This window comes from Rhinopithecus bieti, unplaced genomic scaffold (genome assembly GCF_001698545.2).
Source record: "Rhinopithecus bieti isolate Rb0 unplaced genomic scaffold, ASM169854v2 scaffold_46235, whole genome shotgun sequence".
In the NCBI taxonomy this organism is placed as follows: domain Eukaryota; kingdom Metazoa; phylum Chordata; class Mammalia; order Primates; family Cercopithecidae; genus Rhinopithecus; species Rhinopithecus bieti.
Window position 1 is genome coordinate 2,139,994 of NW_016819762.1, and position 14,205 is coordinate 2,154,198.

Genomic DNA, 14,205 nt, shown 5'->3' on the forward strand with positions numbered 1-14,205 from the left:
AAATTACAGCCCAATCATATGCAGGTATTAAAATTCATGTTTTTAAAAGAATATTTCAAAATACGGGAAAGTAGACTCACTGCAATGCTTATGCAGGCAATACAAACCTTATAACCTGTGTGATCATAATTTTTTTAAATTGCCAAAGATTTGTTCTTATCCTCCACTGATTTCCCCCTAGGTCATAACAGACATTCAATACTTTTTTTTGAATTTAAAAGAAATGAAATTTTTTGTACACAAAAACAAACTATGAGTTTATTCTAGGTGGCAGGCTCATAGGTGATTCTTATTTCTTCTGTATGATTTAGTTTTCAAGTTTCCACAGAGAATGTTTACAACTTTTATGAGTAAAGAAATCTTATTGATTTGGGTTATAAAACATGATCCCAGAATATATTAAAGGAGCTAAGAGAAAATGAATTTTTTGTTGTTATGTGAATTTTTAAGAGACAATTTTTAATTCTAGACTACCAGAATATTGCCTTTCATATCCTACAACAGGCTGCACTCTAGGGCAATGGGCTGTATGTAATGTGTGCTAGTGTTGGTAGCTAACATCACAGCATCTTACTCCACGAATGGATGAAAAACTAACCTCTCAAGAGGGAAGTGAGGCAACCCTGCCCATCGTATTCAAGGCAACTTAAAAGTGACCCATGAGGCCAGGCGCAGTGGCTCACGCCTATAATCTCAGCATTTTTCAGGGCCAAGGCGGGCGGATCACGAGGTCAGGAGATCCAGACCATCCTGGCTAACACGGTGAAACCCCGTCTCTACTAAAATACACAAAATTAGCCGGGCGTGGTGGCGGGCGCCTGTAGTCCCAGCTACTCAGGAGGCTGAGGCAGGAGAATGGCGAGAACCCGGGAGGCTGAGCTTGCAATGGGCCGAGATCATGCCACCGCACTCCAGCCTAGGCCACAAAGCGAGACTCCGTCTCAAAAAAAAAAAAAAAAATAGTGACCCATGAATCCATCATCGGTGTTTATGTTCTCTTGACCCTTAATTAAGAAATAGGACGGGCATGGTGGCTTATGCCTGTAATCCCAGCACTTTGGGAGGCTGAGGTGGGCGGATCACTTGAAGTCAGAAGTTGGATACCAGGCTGGCCAACATAGTGAAACCCCATCTTTACTAAAAATACAAAAATTAGCCGGGCATAGTGGCGAGCGTCTGTAATTCCAGCTACTCAGGAGGCTGAGGCAGGAGAATCACTTGAGCCTGGGGGGCAGAGTTTGCAGTGAACCTAGATCGAGCCACTGCACTCCAGCCTGGGCAACAGAGCGAGACTGTCTCAAAAAAAAAAAAAAAAAAGGTTGAAGGCAAAACTTGAGCATAAAGTGTAAAGATGAGAGCCTTTTATCGTCTTAGCCTAGTTCTGGTTTGTGCAGGTAATGTCACCCTGGCAACCACATAATGGGGCCATTACTTTGTATTTATAAATTGTACAGCAGAGGAACTGGAGACAGATCAAGAGGAAAAATGTGTTGCCCATACAGTGTACAGCACATATTTACTTAGCCTGCTTGTCCTGCAATCTTCTAACCCCCATGAGAACAGAAAAGTTTTCTTCCATCCTATCTGCATCTACTTTGGAGCAGAGAGAATAGCACATAGTGAAGGAAGCCAAACACAAAAAGCCACATACTGTATGATTCCATTTGTGTAAAATGTTCACAATAGCCAAATCCATGAGGACAGAAAATCGATTAGCATTTGTCTGGGCTGGAGGGAGGGGGAACAGGGAGTGACTGTTAACAGGTACAGATTTCTTTCTGGGGTGAAGAAAGTATTCTGGAATTAGATAGTAATGGTGGCTGCACAATTCTGGGAATACACAAAACCCACTCAATGGTAGATGTGAAAATGGTGAGCTTTATGGCATGTAAATTATATCTAGATTTAAAAGGAAAACATATTGAATACAGTATAAAAGACCAGAAAGACTCATGTGGAGGAGGCTGGGTCTGGCAGAGGAGGAACTACTCCAGCTGGGTCTACCCAGCCTAATCATCCTTCTGTGGCAAATCCTGGAGGGGTTCTTAACCCTGCAATTCTAAAAACAGCAAAATGGTTCCTTGATAACAAATGACTCAAACTACAGTATATGCAAGGACAAAAGACATGTTATCACATAAAAAGTATTTTATGTCTATATATATTTAATATATAAAACATATATTAGTATCTAAACATTCCAATGTTTACTTACAGTTTCTCTTCACTAAAAAGTTGATGGGGAGAATTATAAGGCCTGATTAGGTCATAGTTTCTGTTACAGAACTTTCTGGATTCATACCCTCTCTGTTTCTGTTGATTCTCTCCTATGGGACACACTGTTAGTGGCTTCACGGCGTCTGCTCTGGTAAGCGTTATGTCCCTATCTTATCTGTTATTTTCTACATTTTAATGAAAACGTTGCACTAATTGCTGACATCTTTGCACCATTATTGATTGTCAACATTTGATCGCAAACATTTATGTCTTCCTAAAGAACAAAATGCCAGAATGAAATAATTAATATGTGCTAAGCCAAGTGTGTGTGCTCACAATTTAAAACTGTGTGTCATAAACATTTTAGGCCCAATGAAATGAACTACAAAAAGAAGGCCATAAGTTTTATCCAAGTATTTTGAATGCAAATGAGTATGAAGGCAACTGTAATTCATACCTCATTAAAGAACAATTGCAAAAACATCACCAAACTGTGACATAATTATTGAACCATGTCAGAAACTCATATTTTTTTTCTTCTTTCATGATTTTTATTTCTTCTGCACGTTAGTAGGAGAATGTGCAAGTGTGGGGAAGAAAATAGGTTATTTAAAATAAATGAAAGTTATATAACAATTGAGTCACCTCCAGTGTTTAATAAAGCATTTAGCTTGGTTATTATTCCATGCATGAAAACTGCAAGTTTAATATTTTTGTTAACTATGAGTGAAGTTTAAAATTCAAAACCTGTAGTCAAAAAGATGAATCAAGACCACACAGATACGATTTTTTTTTCTTTTGAGATAGGGTCTCGCTCTGTCACCCAGGCTGTAGTGCAGTGGCATAATCATAGATCACTGCAGCTTCGAACTCCTGGGTTCGTGCAATCCCATCTCAGTCTCCGGAGTAGCTGGAATTACAGCCGTGAGCCATCATGCTCCCCCTGGATATGATTCTTAAAAGGATCAATGAAATAAAATGTATTAAAGATGAAATTAAATAAAAAATTTAATAAAACAGATCACTTGCAAGACTAGTATTTGGCAACTGATCCTATTAAAATCCAGTTTGTCAGAGAATGCATGAATGCATATATATTATCCATGCATCAAAAACAATACATTTATTAAAACCCTGGGATATAAATTTTATGGTAACTGAAGATTTAAGCATGAAAAACTACTTCTAGAGGTGCTTCCAAAACATTCCGGTGTCGGAGAACCCTGAAAATAGTTTTGATACTCTCTAGGATGCAGTTTCATGGGTTGTTATATTCTGAAGTATTTACTACTTTGCTGTCTATGTGGTTCGGTGAAATGTCATTCCTGATCTGAATCTCTCTTATGTAACTAATCAGCGGACTGAAATCTGCAGGTCTTCCATTCCATTTGGTCAACATGGGCTTGCCTGTCACCCTTCATTGTGCTTCTTCAAAGAACAGTTGCCACCTTATCTGGGAACAGCTCTCTTTATGAGTGCTACTCATGTGAAATAATCTTTCACCACTGAGGCCACTATTTCCTTAGCACAAGAAGAGACGTTTATCTTGCTGCTAATGGATAATTAATTTTAAAAATGTATATTATGACACAATTTTTTAAAAGGAAAAGGCAAGCTGGACAATGGGACTAAATGTCCCTTCTTCAAATTGACTCCTATTTAGCTCTTCCAATGTCATCCCAAACACAGATAACTTTTCTTTCATGAATTGTTCTCCTGAATGATTTATACGTATCGTGTTATCTGAGGCTCTCTCCCGGTCCCCTGGTGGATTTAACCAGCCATCGGCTGCATAATTGTTAATTTTAACACTATAAAAGGTTCTGATGCAGAAGAGATATGGTGTTGGTAGAAGAATTAATTGAAATGTATCTCCCAATCACACTAGTCTGCTACTGCTGGTTTCCCACACACAGAAATTATACTTTAGATTTAAGGTTAAAATACATTTACATCTTTGCTGCTCATAAAGCTTTGGGTCTAGTGGTAAATGGAAACGTTAATTGTTTCTAATACCCATGAAGGTTTTTCACCCTGAGAACAATTCCGGGAACCGTACAGGTCACGGTCCAATGCATGTTTTCATAGGTAGAGTAGCTCTTGCAGTCAAAGGCTGACAAGAGATAGGGTGGGAAGGAAGGTTATGGGAAAAAAAATGAGGGAGAGAGGAGAAACTGGGAAGGCTGAGAAGAAAGAAAATAATATGTCATTTATTACTAAATCTGCAGTCCTTCTTTTACACTTCTCAACAAGAATGATAATATTCCAGATTCTCCATGAAGCCAAAAAAAAAGCAATAAGAGGTAACATAGGCAACATTTCAGCCCTGACATTTCCTTTCTAAGAATATAAGTGTACATGAGATATGGTCAAAAATAAGGCCTTTGGAATAATTATATTTAAATATTTGAGGTGATGGAAAACAAAAGTGTGTTAAATGTAAGTGGGGGTCACTTTAATTTTCCGGACTACAAATCCCAAATCTGAATGCTTCCAGGATACTCCTCTCAGCTAAGTAGGCAACAAAGTTATGTGTATTCATGATGTGTGGGGCACAGTGAAAGGCTTGATCCATGGAACTCATAGATGGGAGTAAAAGAATATATCAGGCCTGGCCAGGCATGGTGGCCCACGCCTGTAATCCCAGGACTTTGGGAGGCCAAGGCAGGCAGATTTCTTGAGCCCAGGAGTTTGAGACCAGCCTGGGCAATATGATGAAACTTCACCTCTACCAAAAAATATAAAAATTATCCAGGCATGGTGATGAGCACCTGTAGTCCCAGCTACTCAGGAGACTGAGGTGGGAGGAGAGCTTGAACCCGGGAGGCAGAGGCTGTGGTGAGCCAAGATCGATCGTGCCATTGCACTCCAGCCTGGGTGACAGAGTGAGACCCTGCAAAAAAGAAAAAGAAAGAAGAAGGAAGGGAAGGGAAGGGAAGGGAAGGGAGGAGGGAGGGAAGAAGGAAGGAAGGAGGGGAGGAGGGAGGGAGGGAGGGAGGAGGAAGGAAAAAGAAAGAAAGGGAGGAGAGAGAAAGGAAAAGAAGAAAGAGAAAGAAAAGAAAGAAAGAAAGAGAGAGAGAGAACGAGAGAGAGGAAGAAAAAAAGAAGAAGAAAGAAAAAAAAGAAAGAAAGAAGAAAGAAAGAAAAAAAAGAAAGAAAAGAAAAAGAAAAGAAGGAAGGAGAGGAGGGAGGAGGGGAGGGAGGAAAGGGAGGAAGGGAGAAAGGGAGAGAGAGAGAGAAAAAGAGAGAAGGAAGGAAGGAAAGAAGGGAAAGAGAAAGAGAGAAAGGAAAGAAAGAAAAAGAAAGGAAGGAAGGAAAGAAGGAAGGAAGGAAGGAAGGAAGGAAGGAAGGAAGGAAGGAAAGAGAATATTTTGAGCCAAGCCTGTCATACTCATGCATTCACTCATTTCATTCAACAAACATATTTTAAGCACCTAGTAAGTGCCTGACACTGAGCCAGTCACTGTCACTGTGCTATATAAACGGAGTCCTTGCCCCTGGGGAGTTCACAGATTAACAGAAAAGAGGGGTGAGTAGAGCAGTAATCACAAGGGAATAGCAGTGCAGAGGAGGGACACCAGAAACCAGCATTTTAAACTCTCACTTCTCATTGTTTCCAAATAAAAATGTTACCAGACTTTACAAATCAGGACAATTTCCAGACATATTTTCCTACATACCAAAACCTTCACCAGTGCCCATTTCTTCCCAGTTTGCAGTTCTCAACTGGCATACACACTATTTTCAGCAGACTATAGCCAGCTCCTCAAAACTGCAAGGGAGTTTCAAAGCCTCATCACCTTGAGCTGACTTGAACCAGTTCATCTAGTCTGTTTTCCTTAAACATGAAAGCCAGAAACTGCTAAGTGCTGAAGGCTGTTATCACTTCAATGACACTTTATCATTTAGTAAAATACTAAACATTTTGCTTTCATAATGCATATTGAGTCTTCAACAAACAAAAGGAGCATGCTCAACTTTTTTATTTTATTTTTTATTTTGTTTTGTTGTTTTGCTTTGGCCACACAGCACATTTGAGGATTATATACCTATAATTTTAGGACACAAAGGCTCAGCTTCTTACAGCCAAAAGAAATGCCAACTGATCTGTGAACATTCTTATATATTACGTATTATATTAAAACATAAGAGTATCATCCAAGTCTTTCTACAGTGAAGCTCAAATATGGTCTTTAGGGTCAGGAATGGGGAAAGTTTACTCATTACTATTGGTAGAATATAATTCCTTGTTCACAGCTTTCTACATCTTTAATTGCATTTTCTTTTTAAAGCCCAGTGTAGGTGGGTAAATCTATACACAGAATTACAATGCAGCAATTGAGAACCAATGATTTTCTAAGCCAGAGATACTGGGTATTTAATTTTGCTTCTTAAATCCATACTATGATGGGCTCTTATGAACACAATAGAGAAAGAGTTATATCCTAATCAGTTTATAAGATAATATAGAAAAAAATGCATAATAGACCAACCAGATGTGTAAATACAGTAATACAAAGAAACCTAATCTACTGCAAAGCTATAATTTAATCCTTCTATAACACAAGGGTATTGAAAACTGGCTTTATGAATAGCTCAAAAATAGCATAACTGAACTTTATAGTATTGGTTCAGTTTAAAGCATTCAAATCTAACTTATAATTTATATAAAGTATTATTTAACTTTTACATAAAAAAGAATCATTAATTATATCTAAAGAGGAGAAGATTTATGAATAATGACCTAAGTATTTAAAAACAGTGCAAGAACAAGTTCTTAATGTCAGCAAGGGTGAAAATGATTTGCACAGGCATTCAGATCTGTGTGTATATGTGTGTTTGTCTAACAAAGGGTTAAGATGCCTGAGTGTCATGTGAAACAGCAAAAAGTCACCTTTTAAAATTTTGTTTTATTTTTGGATGTGGATAACAATAATAAAAGAATCAAGGTTACATTTATAAAATAGTATCTATGAAACAAAATGACCTTGTAACCAATAAAGATATTATTTGACTTTTTAAAAACAGAATTATGAAAAGTTGAGCTGATGAATACACTGGGACTTAAAAATAGGAGAATAAAATAAAGAGAAGCCTGTTGTGATTTTAGCAAGAATTACCTTTTACTCAAGCCCAATATTCACAATTCATAAGCTTTTGTTAGTGAGCTTTGAGTTCCTCTTCCTAAGATTCTGTTGCACATAGTCATCTCCATTGGTTTTCTCATTATTTATCCATAGTCTCTTTAGACACTCCTCTTTTTTCTTTTTAACCCTCCTTTATTTCCTTCCTTCCTTCCTTCCTTCCTTCCTTCCTTCCTTCCTTCCTTCCTTCCTCTGTCTTTCTCTCTCTCTTTCTTTTTTTTGATGGAGTTTCACCCTTGTTGCCCAAGCTGGAGTGCAATGGTGCAATCCTGGCTCACTGTAACCTCCGCCTCCCAGGTTCAAGCAATTCTCCTGTCTCAGCCTCCCAAGTAGTTACGTTTACAGGTGGCATCACCATGCCCAGCTAATTTTTCATATTTTTAGTAGAAACGGGGTTTTACCCTGTTAGCCAAGCTGATCTCGAACTCCTGATCTCAGGTGATCCACTCGCCTTGGCCTCCCAAAATGCTGGGATTACAGGCATGAGCAACGGCGCCCAGCCTCTTTTTTTAATCGTCCCCCCATAACTGAATGAAGTTGAAACAAACATCATTTCATCAGCTTTCAACAGCACTGCCCTTCCTTGGATGCAGATTAAAACCCTTTGCCCAAACATACCAGAAACATATGAAGAGACGGTAAAGAAGAGAGTTATGAAAAGAAATACTCTTTTTAATTGCACTTCCTTGATCCCCTTTTTGACTCCCTGTAAATAAAGAAGCTCAGGTATGTTTTATATGTATACTCCAGACAGCACATATATATTATATACATGAGAGTCACTTGATCAATAATGTTTTGCCTAATGAAAGCCAGTGTGTGAAAGTCAAACATCCCAGCTGTTATGTTGATTCATTACTTTGCTGGATAATGTCACCACCTGTAATCGAAGGAAAAGTTCATGAAAAAGAAGGAAAACTTCTCAAAATAAAATAATGAATACTAACTGCATCAGAAATAGATGCTGGCTATAAAAGCGAAGGTGGACATATAGAGTACACATTGGAATAAAATAGTCATATGTCTATGATGGTGGGAAAGAAGGTAGTGGAGAAGAACTGGGGGCTCTGCAGATCACGGTCGTGTTCTATGTTTAGTAGATGAGTGGCTCCTGACATTAATTTCTCCATATCAAATTCAAATACAACATCAGCTTAGTGGGAGTTCCACACTAGGGACTCTGGCAGGCCATCCTAAATCCTTGCAGAGAGAAGGCGAGATGAGTCGGCCCCATGTCTGCTAATCATCGCTCTAGGCTTCCAGACCCCTCCTCATAAGACTTTAACCTCTGAGCCCAGATGCCTCTACAGGGAAGCAGAGAAAGCAGGAAGAGGGGTGGAAGAAACATTATGCATTTATCTCAGAAGACTGAGCATTATCTAAAGGAGTTGTTTAAATTATTAGTTGAGACAGATGTCTAAATTGGATTAGACATCCTAGGAGGTGAGAGCTCATTAGGAAAACTAGATAGATTTTCAAGAAAATACAGAAACCTTGGGCTGGAAGTGGTGGCTCATGCCAGTAATCCTAGCACTCTGAGAGTTCGAGGCGGGTGGATCACCTGAGGTCAGGAGTTTGAGACTAGCCTGGTCACCATGATGAAACCCTGTCTCTACTAAAAATACACAAATTAGCTGGGCATGGTGGTGCATGCCTGTAATCCCAGCTACTTGGGAGGCTGAGGCATGAGAATCACTTGAGCCGAGAAAGTGGAGGTTGCAGTGAGTTGAGATTGCATTGCTGCACTCCAGCTTGGGCAACAGAGCAAGACTCTGTCTCAAAAAAAAAACCAAAAACAAAAACAAAACTCAAAATACAGGAACCATATATATGTGTCTGTGTGTGTGTGTATACACACACAGAGAGAGGGAGAGAGAATAGATATATGTGTGTGTGTGTGTGTGTACATATATATACACATACACATAAGACCATATATATATATATGGTCTTGCTCTGTTGCCCAGGCTAGAGTGCAGTGGCATGACAACAGCTCACTGTAACCCTGAACTCTTGGCCTTAAGCACTACTTCTGCCTCAGAGAAACTATATTTTTTATGTACACCTTTGTTGTAGAGTAGGTTAAGTTTGTATCCCTGTCACAGATCTCAAACTCTTGCATCTTGTACTAATTTTGGAACATAAGCTTATGATCCATTAATATTTGTTTTCTTATTAGTATTTATTAGTTTTCTAAGCACACCTAGAAACTTTTGGATTAAGAAGTATGGTTTTGCCTCAACTATACTGTAGCTCACCCCATAGCTTGCTACTGTTGAAGGAACAATAACATGGCTTTGTGTTTCTTTTACCTGTGAATTTTGTGTAAGTTCCTGTCATTGACAGAGTCTAACCTAAAATCTTGCTAGCAAAGGATTCAGGAAAACGAAGCTCCTTGTTTTCTAAGGCCTGAGATGCAGAGGAATGACAGAAGAGAACAGAAAGTGATCTAACTTGTGAACAGACAATAGCCATTCTGCTTTTCTTGAATAGTCTGGTCATAAACCTAGCCACTTCTCTAAAATAGTAACGCACCTACTTTATACTCCTTTTTTAAAAAACTTCTTACATAAGACCTTATATTGTAGCCATTTGTGAATGTGAATTGTTTCTTAGGAGACATAAGGTTCTAAAAATTTGGAACAGTGCCCTGAATATAACAGATTCAGTACATATCTATTAAATAAATGAGTATATAAATTTTTTAAAAGTAAGGTTTTGTTTTGTTTTAAGCCTGTAATCCTCAAAACTCTACCAGTCTCCTGGTTGATACGAAGATTTCATCTCCTATAAATTTTAAAGTAATAATATTCTGCTTAGACTTGTATTCTTAAGTAACATGTCTGTATATAAAAATGGAATTAAACTTTTGATTCCATTGATTCTGAATTTATAGGTTAATCCACTCTGTTTGAAATTTACTTCTGCAACAATTGTTTTTTCAGAAAGGTCCTCAAGAAATTAACATAAACAAAATTTCAAGGTGCATTTCAGCCTATTTTTAGCACTTCATTGCTTTAATTGCCAATATGTAAATACGTATACATAATTAGAATGGTTTACCTTTTGTAATCCTTAAAGGATATGTGGAGGACTTATTCCCGGGGCTGGTTGCCAGGATCCAGGTGGAGGCAGTTCTCATGATGGTTAGAAGCACAGGCTTCCTGGTGGCCTCCATGTGCCAGCGGCATCCATACTGACCACACTGCTTAGGCAGTCTAGGAAGTCTATTCAATGTTCTCTGAGTCTCGTTGTTTTCATCTGTGAAATGAGAATCATACCTTAAACCTCATAGAATTGTCGAGTGAATCAAAGGCAGCCGGTGCTTGCTCAGCTTCCAGTACAGAACCTGAGGCTCAGCTGTGGTCAGCATATAAGTTTCTTACTACTGCTGTAACAAACTGCCATAAACATGGTGGATTAGAACTGCACAAGTGTATTAGTTTACCATTCTGGAGGTCAGAAGTTCAAAGTTTGACTCGCTAAGCTGACGTCAAAGTGTTGGCAGGGCAGCATTCCTTCTGGAGGTTCTAGGGAAGAGTCTGTCTCCCGACCTCTTCAGCTTCTAGAGACCACCAGCATTCCCTGACTTGGTCTCACATAACCCAGACTTCTGTGGTCACATCGTCCCTGACTCTGACTCTCCCAATTTTTTCATAAAGAACCCTTAGATGATATTGGGTTTACTGAGAGCATCTAGAATAATCCCCTCATCTCAGAGTCCTTAACTTAATCACCCCTGCAAAGCCCCTTTGGCCAGGTAAGGTAACACCCCTGCAGATTCCAGGGATTCGGCTGTGGATATCATCGGGGTCCTTATTGAGACTACCACAGTCAGTATTATGATTGTGGTCACAGTTGGCTGTTTTGCTTTGTTATAGAAGGTAACCTCTTTGTTTTCTTTCTTTTTCTCTTCTTCATAAGGATAGAATGCAAACATTTAACCTCACCTGCTTGGAGATCTGTCCTCAAGGAGATCAAAACTAATCTTTTGCTTATTAATGATTCAGGCTCTAGTTCTAATGGACATCATCATTTATTGTAGATGATCAAGATGAGAGATAGAGTTGGAGAAGGATTAGAGAGACTTTGAAAAGCCAAGGGCAGTGGTGACTACAGTGAATAATAATGTATTGTATATTTCAAAATTGCTAAAAGAGTACATTTCAAATATTCTCACCACAAAAAAATGAGAAGTATTTGAGATGATGGGTATGTTCACTAGCCTGACTTAATCATTCCACAGTGTATACATATATCATAATATTGCTTTGTACTCTGTAAATACATATAATTATAATTTGTCTATTTACAGTAAAATTTTAAAAGGAAAAGAAAAGAAAGGCCAAGGGCAGAACGGAGCTACCTCAGGTTAGAGGGAGGGGAGGGCTGCAGGAAGAAGAGAGGGCTATGAGTCCTGGAGTAGCAAGGCTGCCAGCAATATAGTCCCCTAATAAGTCTGTCCTTTACTTCATGTGTTTCATCTCTAAACTACCCTTCCATATTCTGCCTATATTGCTGGAACTGAGACTTTGCAAATTTCATTTCCCAGACTCCTTTGGCAACTGGTAGTCCTTGTTATGTTCCAGCAATAAGAGGCTTCATGTGGACGGAATGAATGTGTTCTTCCAAAATGCATATATCAATCAAAAAATTTCATGTAGCAAAATCCTAATGCCAATGCAGTAGTATTAGGAGGTGCAGCCTTTGGGAGATAATTTAGGTCATGAGGGTGGAATCCTCATAAATGGGACTAATGCCCATTTAAAAGGAACCCTAGAGAGGTCTCTAGCACTCTTCCCACCATGTGAGGCTACAACAAGAAAATGGCAGTCTGAACCCAGAAGAGGGCAGCTATGGTCTGAATGTTTGGGTCACCCCAGATTCATGTTGAAACCTAATCCCCAGTGTGACAGTATCAAGAGGTGGGGCCTTTTGGAAGGTGACCAATTAGAGTGAAGCCTTCATGAATGAGATTAGCATCCTTATAAAAGAGGCCTGACGGAAGCCTGTTTGCCTTTTCCACCATGTGGGAACACAGCTAGAAGATGCCATTTATAAACCAGAAGAATGAGCACTCACCAGATAGCACATTTGCTGTTGCTTTGATTTCTTGATCTTGACTTCCCAGCCTCTAGAACTGGTAATTTGTTATAGCAGTCCAAGCTGACTAAGACCAAGTTTTACAGGTAAATTAAAAGATGGGAGGCTGGGTGCGGTGGCTCACGCCTGTAATCCCAGCACTTTGGGAGGCCAAGGCAGGTGGATCATTTGAGGTCAGGAGTTCGAGACTAGCCTAGCCCACATGGTGGTTTTGGACTTCCCAGCCTCCCAAACTTTCAGAAATAAATTTATATTATTTATAAATTATCCAGTCTGTGGTATTTTGTTGTAGTAGCAGGAACAGACTAAGATGAGCATCAATTTCACTTCCTTAGGAAAGCCTTCCCTGAAATGCCAGGGTTGGTTCTCACCAGGGTTGGTTAGAAAATCCTGACATATCCACATAGCACTCTATGCTTCCCTTTCTTGAAGCCATCAATCTTCTTATTATTTATTTAAATGTCCATTACTTTCAATAAGGCAGTAATTATGTCTAAAATATCCACGTCCCTAGCACAGTGTTTCATGCCTACAAATATTTGTTGAATTAATGAAATAATAATTACCTCTACTCTGCCACTTAGGATTTTAGAGCTGGAAAAAAATATTCTGGAGTTCCAATCTTTTTGTTTTGTGAATTAAAAGTTAGTTTGTCCAGAAAAAGTCATATACTTCCTTGCAGTTACAATATGCTTTACACATAATGAATAAATGAGTAAAAGAATGATAGCAGAGGTAGATCTAACATCTAACCCTGATTTTGAAATATTATCTGTGAGGATTCCATATAATTCCAAGGGCATTGATAAATTATACCAGCTCCAAGAAAATAATTACATCAAATAATAATTTGGGCTCTTGTAGCATTTATAAATTATATGTCAACTTTTCACAGACATATATTCCTTCTTAAGTTAATTCTCAGTACATTCAATCATATTATTTTTAGTCTTTAAGCAGAATTTCCTGTCTTGTATAATAAGATCTTTATTTCCTCCCTGTATTTTTCCGTGCCATGGGAATTGTTTGCTCTTTTATTTACTATTTATCTAATCTCTTTCCTCATTAATGGAAAATGTTTGAGTTAATTTACTCAGCAGTAGTGGTAGATTTACACATATACACCTCCTTTTCTTAGTCCCATCCCAATTGGCACACAACCTCAAGATAAATAAAAGCTGAATAACAACTGTGAGATCACACCCAGAGCCTTCATTTTATTTGCATTGTATTTGGATCAATAGAACTAACAAGACTACTCTAGAAAGTTTTTTCTTTCCAGTAAAACAACTAGTTAAAAATTATTTAAAACACATAATAATTGAAAGCCTCCATAAGTTATCCTAAGAGCATACAGCAAATGGAAAAACATTTATTCAAGAAAATCTACTACAGGGCTAGGCATGAGATGTACACACTTGTAATCCCAGCAGTTTGGAAGGCTGAGGTAGGAGGATTGCTTGAGCTCAGAAGTTTGAGACCAGCCTAGTCAATGTAGTGAAACCTCATTTCCACACATACAATTTTTTTTTTTTTTTAATTAGCAGTGCATAGGGGCATATCTGTGTAATCCCAGCTGCTCAGGAGGCTAAGGTGAGAGGATCGCTTGAGCCCAGGAGTTCGGGGCTGCAGTGAGCTGTGGTCACACCATTGCACTCCAGCCTGAGCAACAGAGCAAGATGAAAGAAGGAAGGAAGGAAGGAAGGAAGGAAGGAAGGAAGGAAGGAAGGAAGGAAGGAAG

At 38.7% G+C, this 14,205-nt stretch overlaps 1 long non-coding RNA gene across 1 annotated transcript in view; it reads right to left on the reverse strand.

Annotated features, from left to right (window-relative positions):
• Positions 1–8,162: 8,162 nt before the first annotated feature.
• Positions 8,163–14,205, reverse strand: part of LOC108519940 (uncharacterized) — a 17,367-nt gene continuing 11,324 nt past the window's right edge. Inside the window, exons 2-3 of the long non-coding RNA XR_001882773.1 lie at positions 10,425–10,622; positions 8,163–8,241 (exon numbers count right to left, since the gene is read on the reverse strand). This is a non-coding gene — a long non-coding RNA (uncharacterized LOC108519940). The remainder of the gene's footprint in view (positions 8,242–10,424; positions 10,623–14,205) is intronic.